Raw genomic sequence first — 13,177 nt, forward strand, 5'->3', positions numbered from 1 at the left:
ATTGTGGAAACGTTTTGTATCATAAAAAGGAAATCAATTAATGAGGAACTGCTAGTTACCAATGACAAGACATATAGAGTAAATTGTTCGTTTGGATTACTTTCTTACATAAAACTGTATAAGTCATTTCCAGTAGTGACAGGTGTGGATAACCTCAGTCAGTCCTCTAGTCCTCTAGTTGGAGACCTCAAAGCAACTCTATTACCAGAATAAACCAATAAGATCAAAATTTCTCCAATTAAACAAAAAATGAAGTCTAATAGTCCGGTCAGGAATGCACTGTGACCACAATGAAGTGGAAATGCAGTTGCTTTGTCAGCACACAACAACTATGTGGGCGGAAATAGGTAATCACATAAAACTGTTCCAAACCAGCTCGGCAGCAGCTCAGCAGTCACAAGCCAGTAAACACGAAACAGTCCTGACTGACCACATCTGAAACAAAAGCAGCTGTATAAGTCAACACTCTTGTCTGTGGCCTTCCAGTAGTTGAAGATGACCTCTTCACCTTCGAAAAGCAAGTAAACACAATAACACAGCTCCACTGATGGCTGTACCATCTTGCTTGATTCTTCCCTGTTTGTTGGGATCTATGCAAACAAGAGGAAGATGTGATTTGAGCTGGACAGAGCCACCTGATCTCAATGTGGAATCTCAGTCTGGACACTGGAGACAGTAATAACCAGATTTAAATGTAATCACATTAAAATCATATCCAGATACAATCTGGTGAATAGACACGGTTTAATGCCAGATTTAAATGGAGTTATCAGAGAAAACAGGCAATGTCCATTCATCCAGTCCAAGGTGCCTTGTGTCTGCCGACATCCTAACAACTGAACAGTTTTAAGACGTCGTTTTCTCTTTCTCTCCCTCCTCTAACCCACTTTCCCCACTTAGATGTCATCAATAAAAACTCTGCTTACATGTTGTCATATTGTTGCAACAAATGAGAATTAAAAAAAAAAAAAAAAAAAAAGAAAAGAATAAAAGATTGAGATAAATGATGTTAATATCCTTGAAATAATGTTGGGAGCTGTATATTGTATAATGTACAATAATAAGAACATAGTTTGGGCTATAACTTGAGTATAATGCAACACATACAAGGAGCCATACAAACAACTGCTGTATTAATCATGTTAGAAAAGGAGCAGAGAATGAGAAATACACCACGGATGCATTTTCTCCCTTCAGCTGTAATGAGGTTTTTCCAACATCATGCTGCATTAGCATGATCACAACTGACAGGACACACACACTTAAACACACACAGCCAGTGAAGCATGGATACACACACTCACAGACGCTGACCCTCCAAATGTTACAAGTAGGAGGATACACACACACACACACACACATATATATATATATATATATATATATATATATATATATATATATATATATATATGTGCATCACTGTGCTGCGATGACTATTCTCATCAGTCTTGAGTCACTTTGCTGTGGAGTCCATTTGCTGACATTGTAATTTGAATGACACTGGAAAATTGTAGTGAACCAAAGAAGAGGAAAGTGTTCATCTGAGTGTGTTTGATGACAACAGATCACTCAAATAAAACTGTTAGCAAAGGGTAGCTGTTCCGCTGTTACTTTAGGTCTAAATTCACCCCCTCACATACATTTCTTATAACTACTTGATACAGTTCTTTAGATAAATCCAAATGTAAAACAGAAATAAAAAAAGAAAGTTAAAAAAATCCTCTGTGATGTGATGTTATGAAGGTCTAAGAGCAGAACCTTGATGAGTATGAGAAAACTAGTATTTATTAAAAAAATAAGTTTAAATCATTAATTTATCATTTTTGGAAACTTGGGAGCAGCACACCATTGACATATCACCATCAGACATATTGAGGTAATTAACAAATATACAGAACTCATACAGACTTTTTATTTTATTTTTTATTTATTTATTTTTTTCTTGAACATCATCATTGCACTGCACTGTACTGCACCGTGTCCTATGGTATGACATAAAAAAATATGAATAACTATAAGAATAAGAATATACAAACAAGTATTTTCATATAGTTGTATGTATTTGATATGAAAGTATGAATAACACAGTAAATGTTAATATAATCTGAATTTCTCACTCAGTTGCCTTTTTGCCTGATTTAAAGATAGGTGATTCTGACTTTCATTGTTTTTTTTTTTGTTTTGTTTTTTGATTTTTTGTTTTTGTTTCGGTTTTTTAATGCATTCTCTCAGTATTTTATTTTTTATTTTTTTATTAGCTAGTTCTGCTTTCATTCCATTTGTCTGGTTCTGCGGTCTTGGTGTGGCCTCTGGTGATGGAGGAGTGCCTTTCCACATTAGGGGGGTACCACTGGTTGAACACTGCTTGAGGAGGATCTGCTGGTAATTCAGCCACTGTGGCTTTGTGTTTAAAAATCACTGGGTGTCTTTTTTTTCTTGCCCTGCATTATATTTGGAGAGAATCTATATTATTTTCTCCTCATCACTCTGCCACAACAAAACAGGCCCTGTTTTGTGTGACAATTTGTTTTTGCTCTCAGAACTGTAGGAGCATTTCAACTACTTACTTATGGATAAACAAATCAGAGTGCCATGCCACGACCTTTACCATGCCCACTTAGTTTGTCCTGAAAGAACCATGTCTCTGTAAACTGCAGAGCTCTGCATTATTGATGGCTGGGATGACACTGTGTGTTTGCTGCTGGGGGTTCACAAACTCACCGATTCTGCTGTTGATGTATTTATTCTGTCAGATTTGCATGTTGCACCTTCATTGCAGTGCATCTGCTATGTGCTATCAACACATTCATAAACTACCACCAGCGTTCTTTGGCCCTGTTCTTGTCTGAAATATTAAAATGAGAAGCGGTTAATGAATTTGTCAAAACATTTAGCTCTTGGCACTGAGCTGTAATTAAATATATACAGTACATTCAAAATTCTTGGATTTTTCCGGATTAACCGACCTTCAAGTATTAAAGTAATTATGGACCATTGTTGACATAATATGGAGTTGTCCAGTAGGGCAGTGTATACCAACACTACTACGACACAACATAACTGTCTCAAAATCATTAAGAAAGCAAGAAATTCCACTAATTACCTTTTTAATAAGGCACATCTGTTAATTAAAAAGCATTCTACTTTAGCTATTGGATATAATATAATAACCTCAAAAAGCAAAGCTGAAACACAAAACAATTTTTTTTTATTATAGCATAAACTGTAACTTATGAACAATGTTAGAGGTGCAGTTTTTGTTCTTTCAGGCCTGATGTGCACATGGAGAGTGAGAAGTCCTGCATGGCTTAATTCAAGGTCTTTCTACAAGCTTTGTCTGGAACTTTCATGCACATATCATTTGCTTTGTTAAAGAAAGAAACTACAGAAAAGCACTGGTTTCATAAAGTTTATTGTTTGCACTGAGACCCTTTCGAAGAAGTGGTCTTGGTCTGGTCCCATCTGAACTCTGGAGCAGTTCAGTTTTGGTTTGAAAGATTTCCGAACTTAATCTGACCCCACTACCAGGTGAGCTGGACGGTAAGACATGATGGTTAGCATATCATTGTACATCTTCAGCGTTAGGTCCATCCTTTTCAAATGTCTGATGGCAGCGCGTCTTTGCAGAGTCAGAATCTGTACAGCATCATGATGATGCACTGAAGTGAATCTGTGTTCTGATGTTGGACAGTATGTAGGTAAATTGCCCACACACATATTAGAACTATGAATAAATACCATTTCTGGCACTGATCTATATTGCATAGGATGTCACAGTTCTGTGTTGCACTGCAGAACAGCCACAATTGCCATTTCACAGCTTTCCAACCGACAAAGATTTTAAAAGGAAATGGATGCAGGTGATGAAAAGCAGTGTGATGATGCAGCAGGATGCAGCTGATGTAGAAACACAACTACAACTTGAAAGTCTAAAACAGCGTTGATGCTCTATGTTATGTTATTCTGTGCTATTCTATGCTAAAAGTTATGTTAATTAACAGTCAACCTATGGTTGTCAGTTTATCCATGTTAGTGGGTGAATGTCCACTGTCCATGTTCCACTGTTTTAAAAATGACCTGTGAGGGCATTTAAGTCCTGAAATTGATGTGAGAAAAGTTCAACCAGCTACCATCCGCCTTTCTCTGCTTCCTCTTTTGGTCGTCATATTGTGAATTGGTCTGTTATCTAGTCTAGTATCTAATTTTCTCTTTCGCCTAAATGCTTCCATGCTGGTTCTTCTTTCTACCCTCTTTCCTTTTGATCTTATTTTCTTCCTTTCCTTTGTGCTTCCTCTTTTTTTTTTAAGCTGTCTACTTAAGCTGTCTACTTAAGGTGAGAGAACCCAGTTAGCAGCCTCTTGCTACACAACAATGTTAAGTATAACAAACAAAAGTGAGGCTTGCAAAACCATAGGTACATCATGATGGTGGTTTTATCCAGTCAATTTTCCTTTCTTTTCTTTGTTCTCCCTCTCCACCTCCGACATCTCTTTCCTGATAACAGCGGGAAAAAGCAGCAACAGACGAGACGTGTTTTTTTCTCTGCAATTGACTTTTTATTTAATCACTGTCTTTAAATTCTATTCAGTGACTTTATTGCCAGTATTACAATGCAAATTGCCAAAGAAGTAAACAAAATGTAAATTGTATGCATTAGTTTGTTTCTTTAGGTTTGTCGGAGCAGTGATGCGAGGAGGAGGTGTCGTTTGGAGATTAAGCTGTATATGTTATGGCCCCTTACTGGGGAGAATGAGTAAAGAGGGGAATTGAGAAGTAGAAGGGAAAGAGGAAACAGTGCTGACCAATAGATTTCAACTTTTCTCTGCAGGAAAGTCCTCTCATGTATTTTAATTGAGCCAATCACACAAACTGCTTTAATATTGTCCTTTTCTTTATACCACAAGTCACAATCACCCATTCACATACACATTCATACAGTGCATCTCTATAACACACACACATATTACACACACTGATGGTACATCAGGGGCAATTAGAGGTTGAGTATCTTACCCAATGATGGAAGCAGCGACCCTCCAGTTAGTGGACGACCCGCTCTAGCTCCTGAGCCACAATACAGAAGATATGCATGTGCGTGAGAGAGCTGAAAACAGGAACTGGCACAACATCCCTGAGCCTTCTGAACATCTGTGAGAGATATTCCCTGCGTTTTAAGTCAGATGTTGTGTCTGCGTGTGTGTGTGTGTGTGTGTGAAAGAGAGAGGCAGAGGAGACAGAGGAAAAAAAGAAATGACTGCCTCATGCTGAATATATATGCAGATTTATGCTCACAGGCCAAACTTGCCGCGACTTTATCTTTCTGTTTGTGTGATTTTTGAATTCAAAATTGAAATGTGTGGAATGATTGAACTTTGGAATATGTGGTTTGGTTTGCATGTTGTGTGTGACCCCTGATTGCTCAGCAGGAGAAAGACATTTATATGGAAATGCATTGTACACGGTAATCATTCTGGCATTTATGTAAGTGCAGCTTGGCTGGAAAAAACATTTTTTACTTTCACTTGATGTCACGGCTGTCAGCACCAATTCTGTGCCCATTCTGTGCATTGCAGGCCTTATTTGTTTGAACTGGATTCCTCTTGTTAAAACCAGCCATAGACCATTGTAATTAAATCCACAGCCTGAAATAAATCTATAGCGTCCTGTGAGAAAAGTGTTTTCTTTTGTTGTAATCTGAGTTTCACTCCATCCAGACAACAGTGAAAGAAGACAAACTTGAAGCCTTGGGGCAATAAGAATGAGAACTTTTAAATTAGGGTGACAACATGTCCTGGTTTACAGTCCTGGTTTTAAGTGGAGCATCCCAGTGTCCTGAGAAATCTCAGAAATATATCAATATGTCCTGTTTTCAGCTGTCTGTCTCTGCAAAACACACACATTTCAAGAGTCACAAAATGTGTCATTCTGTACACACAGCCAATCCCACACTTGACACACAGGCACCACAAAACTGAAGTCACCTCCAAACAGTTGCTTTGTGGATCTGTTTCACTCTGCTTCATTTCCCAGTTTGGGATCATTAAAGTACTTTGATTTGATTCAGGATCCTTTTGATGAAAAAAAAAAAACAAAAACAAAAACAAAAAAAAAAACAGCTTTGTCTGAAGTGAGCATCACAGTTTCCCTCTTCCCTCCCTACACGTCTTGTGTTGCCCCTTTCACTTCTTTCTTTTGAAATAATAAAAATTATAATTTTGAAATTACATTTTTATCAAAACACTCAACTCCGTATAGAATTCATGCCCACATGCCGCTGGCCAGACTAATACTAAACAGAATAAACTTGGAAGACATGTATATGAAAATAAATTAAAAATATTTGGATTATACTTTTATGGTTTTGTATTATCCATTTGTCCCATTCTTGTGAAGTTGATATCTCAGTAAGAAGAGAACTTCTGCACATTTGGCAAAAATGTCCATTTGGACTCAAAGATGAACGGATTAGATATTCAAACCCACCCAGCCAACACCAACAAGCCAACAGCTTCCTCATTCTGATGTTCGCTGTGAGCGTTAACTGAAGCTCCTGACCTGTATCTACATGATTGTATGCATGGCGCTGCTTCCCCAGTGATTTCCTAATAAGCATTAATGCATTAATAAGCAGGTGCACAGGTCTTCTCGGTAAATTGCTTGGTGAGCTGATGCAAAATAGCCTGTGGGAAATCAAGGCATACTCGCTAAAATAACGCAGATCAAAAACCAGCCTTGTCATCACTGTACTCTGCGTGTCTTATCCACCTCAGCTCGTTTGAGGTGCAGCTCCTCTCCTTTAAGAGAGCTCAGCTCTACAGTGCAGCATCCTGCTGGCATAAGCCACTGAAAATTAGCATGTGTGAATGGCACAGGTTGGAAAAACACACAGATTCACTGAGCTCTGACATTAATAATTGTTAGCAAAGCAGCGCAGGTCTAAATTAAACATGGCTGTCGTCTGTTTGTGTGTTGTCTGCACACCGCTGTCAGTACTTGGTAAAGACAGTTTGTGGGGGACAGGCCTTCACTCTGTAACCACTGTACAACCACAAGTGTTTCTGTAGGTCCAACAAATCCAACAATGTGAGACATCTTCTTTCTTCTTCGTTACTGACTGGGATGGCATCTCCCAACTGAACCGTCATTCATAATACAAACTTTTTATTTTTAACCACGACCTTAAGTATTTGGATCGAGGGGATTAAGCAGTCTATGTTTATTTTCAATAAACACACTGAAACACATTGAAATTTCAATTTCATGTGTCAGATACATTTTATTATCGTTTATGTAAAATTAATTTCAGTATCAGACTGGACTTAGCATTGGCAGACACCTAAAAGTAAAGAACTTGGATTGAGATTGGGGTCGAAGAAATTGAGTGGGACATCCCTAATATAAATAATGCATCCACTCCCCCCACCCTGCAAGCACCCGCCTTACATACGGGTTGATAAAAAAACATCCTGAAACAGCTAGTAAATCAGAGAATCTGGGGTGCCCTCTCCTCTCACTTCCAGCAGTAACTGGCAGCTCCACACATCAATACTCCTTCATTTTAGCATAATTTCCGAGCCAAGCAACTTCTCTCTCGCGCAGTTTCTTCCGGCAGGAAAACTTGGCAGTGTTAGAAACCCATTTCCTCCTGAAATGCCTTGCTTGGCAGAAATATAGAGAGAGAGTGGAGGGCTTTGAACTGATTATGTAAGTGCACAGGTCTGGACTGCTGCACACACACACACACACACACACACACACACACACACACACACACACACACACACAGTGTGCTTGTGTGTGTGTGTGGGTGCACACTGTTTTCTTATGAGGAAGAAACTTCCGCCATCAGTCAGTTGATGTACTGATGATGCAGTTGCACATATGCAAGCATTCCTTTACACAAGAAGACCTACAACTGTCTTTTATTCTTCACTCAAAGTTTTCCCTAAATTTCCTATCATTACCATTACCTAATGATGTATAACAGCTTAGAGTGCAATTCAAATCGGCTCACCCACTCACTCATGAGCACTTCGGCCGGACTGAGGAATAAGAGAAAAAGATGAGGACTTTCACTGGTACTGAGTCATTGGTTTTGCTCTGCTGGTCACAAAGAAGTTCAAACGTTGAATCATTGTGAGGGTGTATAGGTGGGAGTGGAAGCTTAAATTTTCAAAAGGTCGACTTTTAAGCAGTTTTCTGTTCAGAGCCATTGAGAATGGATTCGTGGCCAATGTGGTTGTAACAGCTACTCAAAAATGTTTAGGAAAATATGCTCATTTGGCAGCTCATTAGGTTCATCTAGCTGAAACTAATGCAGTCTAATACAACAATCCTGCAGTGAATCCTCCTGTTTGTGGTGTGGTTAAATTGTGTTCTGCTGTATTATTTTGTCCATCCCACTTATCTATTAGGCTAAATAACAAACACTGTTCTGTGTAATTCTACACAACTCAACAACACCACAAACTACATCATGCCTGTTGTATTAGTTCAGCATTAGCAAAGTGTACCTGATGAACCACCAAATGAATGAGCGGTTTATCACAAGAGGAGTATTTGATTTAGATATTCTACCACACGGGCCAGATTTCTTCTCACCGCAAGGAGCAGATGCACAGATGAAGTGGTCTGACAGCATGTCATCCACATGTGCAATACTAGAGTAAAGGTGAATATGATGATACTAGTGTGCAAGGGGCTCTAACACCCCCACCTCTGCACTGGTTTCCACTGAAGCCTCAATAGTCACTGGGAAGGCAGTGGTAAACCAGCTGGTATTGCCCTCAGTGAGTTTAGCTTTCAAGTAAGTCTGAGCAAAGAGCTCCTCTTGCTTTCTTTCTTCTGCCAAACCACGGACAGAACAAGCACTGTCAGAACCCAGGTAGCTGTGGCATGCTGGGTCCAGGGTCGGTAGCAAACAAGGTCAACCCCTTTCTCATTCATGTACAGGTTGAACAAAAAGGGTTTGTCACATCTGTGGGTTTTGATCGGCTTATCCCTCATTAGACGGACATTACAAAGTCAAAGCCTGTTTAAAATTCCAAAGCTGTAGAAGTCCCTATTGGAAACATACCTTTATTGATTACCATTTTCCTGGAGACTCCTTATCGACCACCAGCTGTGGGAGGTATTTCTGACACTACCGTTTATTGTACAGTAGACATCTCAATTAATAAAGCAGGAAACATGCCCACAGTTTAAAACGCTCTGTGATGCCAATAGGTTAGATTTGTTCCCTGTCAGGATGGAAACAATAGATTTTATCTCCAGGACTCCTGCATCCATAAGAGGACTGTGGAGCAGCTGTCCAGGTTTTTAGTTTAGTACTTCTGTTGTATAGTTATTGACCAACTGTAGGGCATCAGCATATGGTCAGCAACAAAATAGACCAACACGCTGTGATATTCTTTGGACAAGACACACATTAAAATGCTTCTGTTAATGTAATTATACAAATTATTAAATGAGTCACAGTTGTTGGTTTAAAAACAGTCAGCCTATCTAATCCAGTTGAACTGGAGGCAGGCAGAATATCCCTGTCTCCTCAGTGTGTATTAACCACCCCTGGCCTGTCTCCTGAGAATATAAGAGTGCTCTGTCATTTAACAATGCATGCCAGAAGCAACTCTTTCTCCTCCTTAATCCTGTCATCTCCCACTCCTGAAGACTAGAATGGAGCAGGTTTATGATGAGTGATCCTCATCTTCATTTGATGTGGGAAAGTACTCCTTCAGTAAGAGGAGACTGGCACTGAGAGGACCATCATATCTGAGCTGCCTGTCGTACAGTCACAGTTACCCACTGTGTGTGAGCGGGCTTCCGTCTGTCTCTGCTGGGCTGCAGGGGCGTTTGCCTGTCAAACTGACTGGCTGTGTGGACAGTCCTAGCTCAGCTGGTGCATCTGGCACTGCTGCTGTAAACACTGACTGATGGGGCTCCACTCCCTTCTCTGTTAGATACAAATTGAAAGGCTGGGTGCAATATAATAGCATATGAGCAAAACAATTCATTTTAAAGACATATTCAAAGGTGAACTATATTACGGTGCATTCAGAAAGTATTCAGACCCCTTCAAGTTAAGTTTTTTTCCCTCATTGATCTACATTCAACAACCCATAATAACAAAGTGAAAGCAGACTTTTAGAATTTTTCTGTAAATTTATTACAAAGCAAAAACTGAAATATCACATTGACATAAGTGTTCAGACCCTCTCCTCGGTACTTCCTTGGTAAGCACCTTTGGCAGCAATTCCAGCCTCCAGTCTTCTTGGGTCTGACGCAACAAACTATGCACAGCTGGATTTGGTGATTTCTGCCATTCTTCTCTGCAGATCCTCTCATCCTCTCAGGATGGATGGGGGCTGTCGATGGACAGGCATTTGCAGGTCTCTGCAGAGATGTTGGATTGTGTTCAAGTTAGGGCTCTGGCTGGGCCACTCAAGGACATTCACAGATTTGTCCCTAAGCCACTCGTGCAATTGGAAGGTGAACTTCCAGTCTGAGGTCCTGAGCACTCTGGACCAGTTCTCATGAAGGATACCTCAGTACTTTGGTCAGGGTTGACAGAAAGCTGAATGAAGCAGTCTCCCTGTCCCTGCTGCTGAAAAAACAACCCCACAGCCTGATGTTGCCACCACTATGCTTCACTGTTGGGATGGTATTGGGCAAACAGCTCATGTTCTCAAGTTTTTGCTAGGCAGCCAGCACTAGGTCGAGTTCTAGTTGTTTCAAACTTCTTCCACTGAAGAATGATGGAGGCCTTTGTGCTCTAGAGAACCTTCAATGCAGTGAATTTTTTGTAGCCTTCCCCAGATCTGTTCCTTGACACTATCTTGTCTATGAGCTCTGCAGGTACTTCCTTCCTCCTCATGACTTGGTTTTTGCTCTGATCTGCATTGTCAGCTGTAAGGCCTTATATAGACAGGTGTGTGTTTTTCCAAGCTATGTCCAATCAGCTGAATTCACCACAGGTGGACTCCTGTCAGGGTGTAGAAACATCTATGAGATGATCAAGAGAAATCAGAGGAACTTGAGCTGAATTTAAATTGTCATAGTAAAGTGTCTGAATACATATGTTGATGTAATATTTCAGATTTACATTTTTAATAATTTTCTAAATATTTCTAAAATTATGTTTTTGCTTTGTCACTATGGGGTATGCAGTATAGATTGATAAGGAACTGAATCAAAATGTTAAAAAAAATACTGAGGGAGTTTGAATACTAACCAACCACGAGGTGTGCTATACTTTATATTTCATATGACCCTTTTCAGCTGGGCACATGTGTTCTGCCCTGAATGTATTTCATATGTTTTATATGTTTAAAAGACACTCAAAATTATATTGAAATGTTTATTTACTGTTTTTCTATTATATGTATTTGCGGCGCCTTTATTTTGAAAATCTCCGAACTGGAAGGAGGAAATAGAAACTAAAACGAGAGGAAAAAACGTGTGTTTACATTGTCTCACGGCCGCATCTATGCAGTTAATCTCTCAGAAAGCAATGGTTGTAAGTGTCTCGTATTGTTTACAGGTTTGATAAGATGTGTTAACACTTTTGTGAGTGTGTTGTGTACTAAGGTCACAGTTTAATGCCGTAGTTTGTGTGGCAGAAGTGTGTGTATTTACCTGCCAGTCTGTCTCGTTTTCTAGCCTGCTGTGCGAATACCTGTTGAGCGAATGTTAAGCAGCTGATGCCTTGATACGTTTATATTGATATTTTATGGCTGTTTATTGAGACCTTTTTTGTATCTTTCTGTTCTAGTTTTACACCAAATTCAATGCAGTCGGAATGCTGACCTACGTGTAAGAAGATATTAAACAAGCAAGACGCTCATTGTTCCTGGCTCTTGAATAAGGAGTTTAACTGACTGTTTATCTGTGTCCACGCGAGAGCAAACACATAGAGAGAACAGTATAACATGCATTACTTTATCTTCAAAATCTTAGAACAGACCCAAATGGGATATGACGTAAACTTCATGAAGGAAGGATTCATTGCAGGACTGCTGTGTTACACTTCATTAGTGTTAGTAGGTGAACCTAATTAACTGCCATAACATTCTGAGCAACTGTTGTGACCACACTGGCCATAGAAACTCAATTATTATGAATAGAAAACTGCTCTTAAGTTGACCTTTTGAAAATTTAAACTTCTACTCCCACCTTTATGCTCTAGCAATGATTCAACATTTCAAATTCTCCATGACCAGTGGAGTAAAACCAAGGACTCAGTATCAGTGAAAGTCACAATTGGATTGGTGCACCAGTTGGTGCATCATGCACCAACTGGTGAGAGGCAGCAGTTGAGAGGAGAATCAACACTTTTAATTTTTCCTGTGAATGCAGTTTTCACTCTCCATCAAAAAAACATTTTCTTGTGTGATGATGATGATGATGATGATGATGATGATGATGTGCCACATGATCAGATATTAGACATACTGATACACACAAAAGAACTTCATGAGAACCTATATTTCCACCGTACTGCTTGGGTCTGCTACCATGTTTTAATGGATCATTCCATTCATTTACACACAAACTGACTGCTGCAGTGGTATATTGCTATGCAGACGTTTATTTGTCAGCAGATCGCGTAAAAAACGAATGAATGGGCCAGGGAAAAATCCAATAATTCTGAGTATTTTAATGATTGTACTTTAGTCATTATATCTTTACATAATCATTCTTAACTGGTTTGTTTTTATGGACCAACACGACCAACTCCAGTGGCCTTGGAGAGTTATCCTAGCTAGCATAGCAGTCAGCAAACAGTAGCTAAATTAGAGGTTGTCTAGTTAAAGAGGGAGGTTCATTTTCAGCCTGAAGAGTCACCAGCAAGTGTTGGACGAGAGAAAGGGTTTTACCAGTATGTAGCAATGATATCACAATGTCCCAGACATGGAAGGTATGAGCAGTACAGCAGAAGGCAGAACTAGAGGGTGGAGGAGAAAAAGGAGCAAGATGCAGTGGATGTCCTCCTGGAACTGTCATCAGTGCCGGATGCTGAGCCTGCGCCACCTGCTGAGGGTGAACAGTGGGACAACAAACCATTCAAAAGAAACCCTGCAAGATTACAAAGGGAATGTGATTACCTCAGGGAGGAAAACGGCAGGCTGCAGGACATTATTAAATCAGGAACAAGTGGATTTGAAAAAGATGATGA

General features: G+C 39.6%; 1 long non-coding RNA gene across 1 annotated transcript; it reads left to right on the forward strand.

Annotated features, from left to right (window-relative positions):
* The first annotated feature begins 8,483 nt into the window (after positions 1-8,483).
* Positions 8,484-12,823, forward strand: LOC139605939 (uncharacterized). Its single transcript, XR_011684505.1, has 3 exons — positions 8,484-10,934; positions 11,244-11,518; positions 11,774-12,823. It is a non-coding gene; the product is annotated as an uncharacterized lncRNA (long non-coding RNA).
* Positions 12,824-13,177: the final 354 nt, after the last annotated feature.

This window comes from Trachinotus anak, unplaced genomic scaffold (assembly GCF_046630095.1).
Source record: "Trachinotus anak isolate AG129_WGS33_773 ecotype Australia unplaced genomic scaffold, CSIRO_AGI_Tana_v1 ptg000021l, whole genome shotgun sequence".
Lineage (NCBI taxonomy): Eukaryota > Metazoa > Chordata > Actinopteri > Carangiformes > Carangidae > Trachinotus > Trachinotus anak.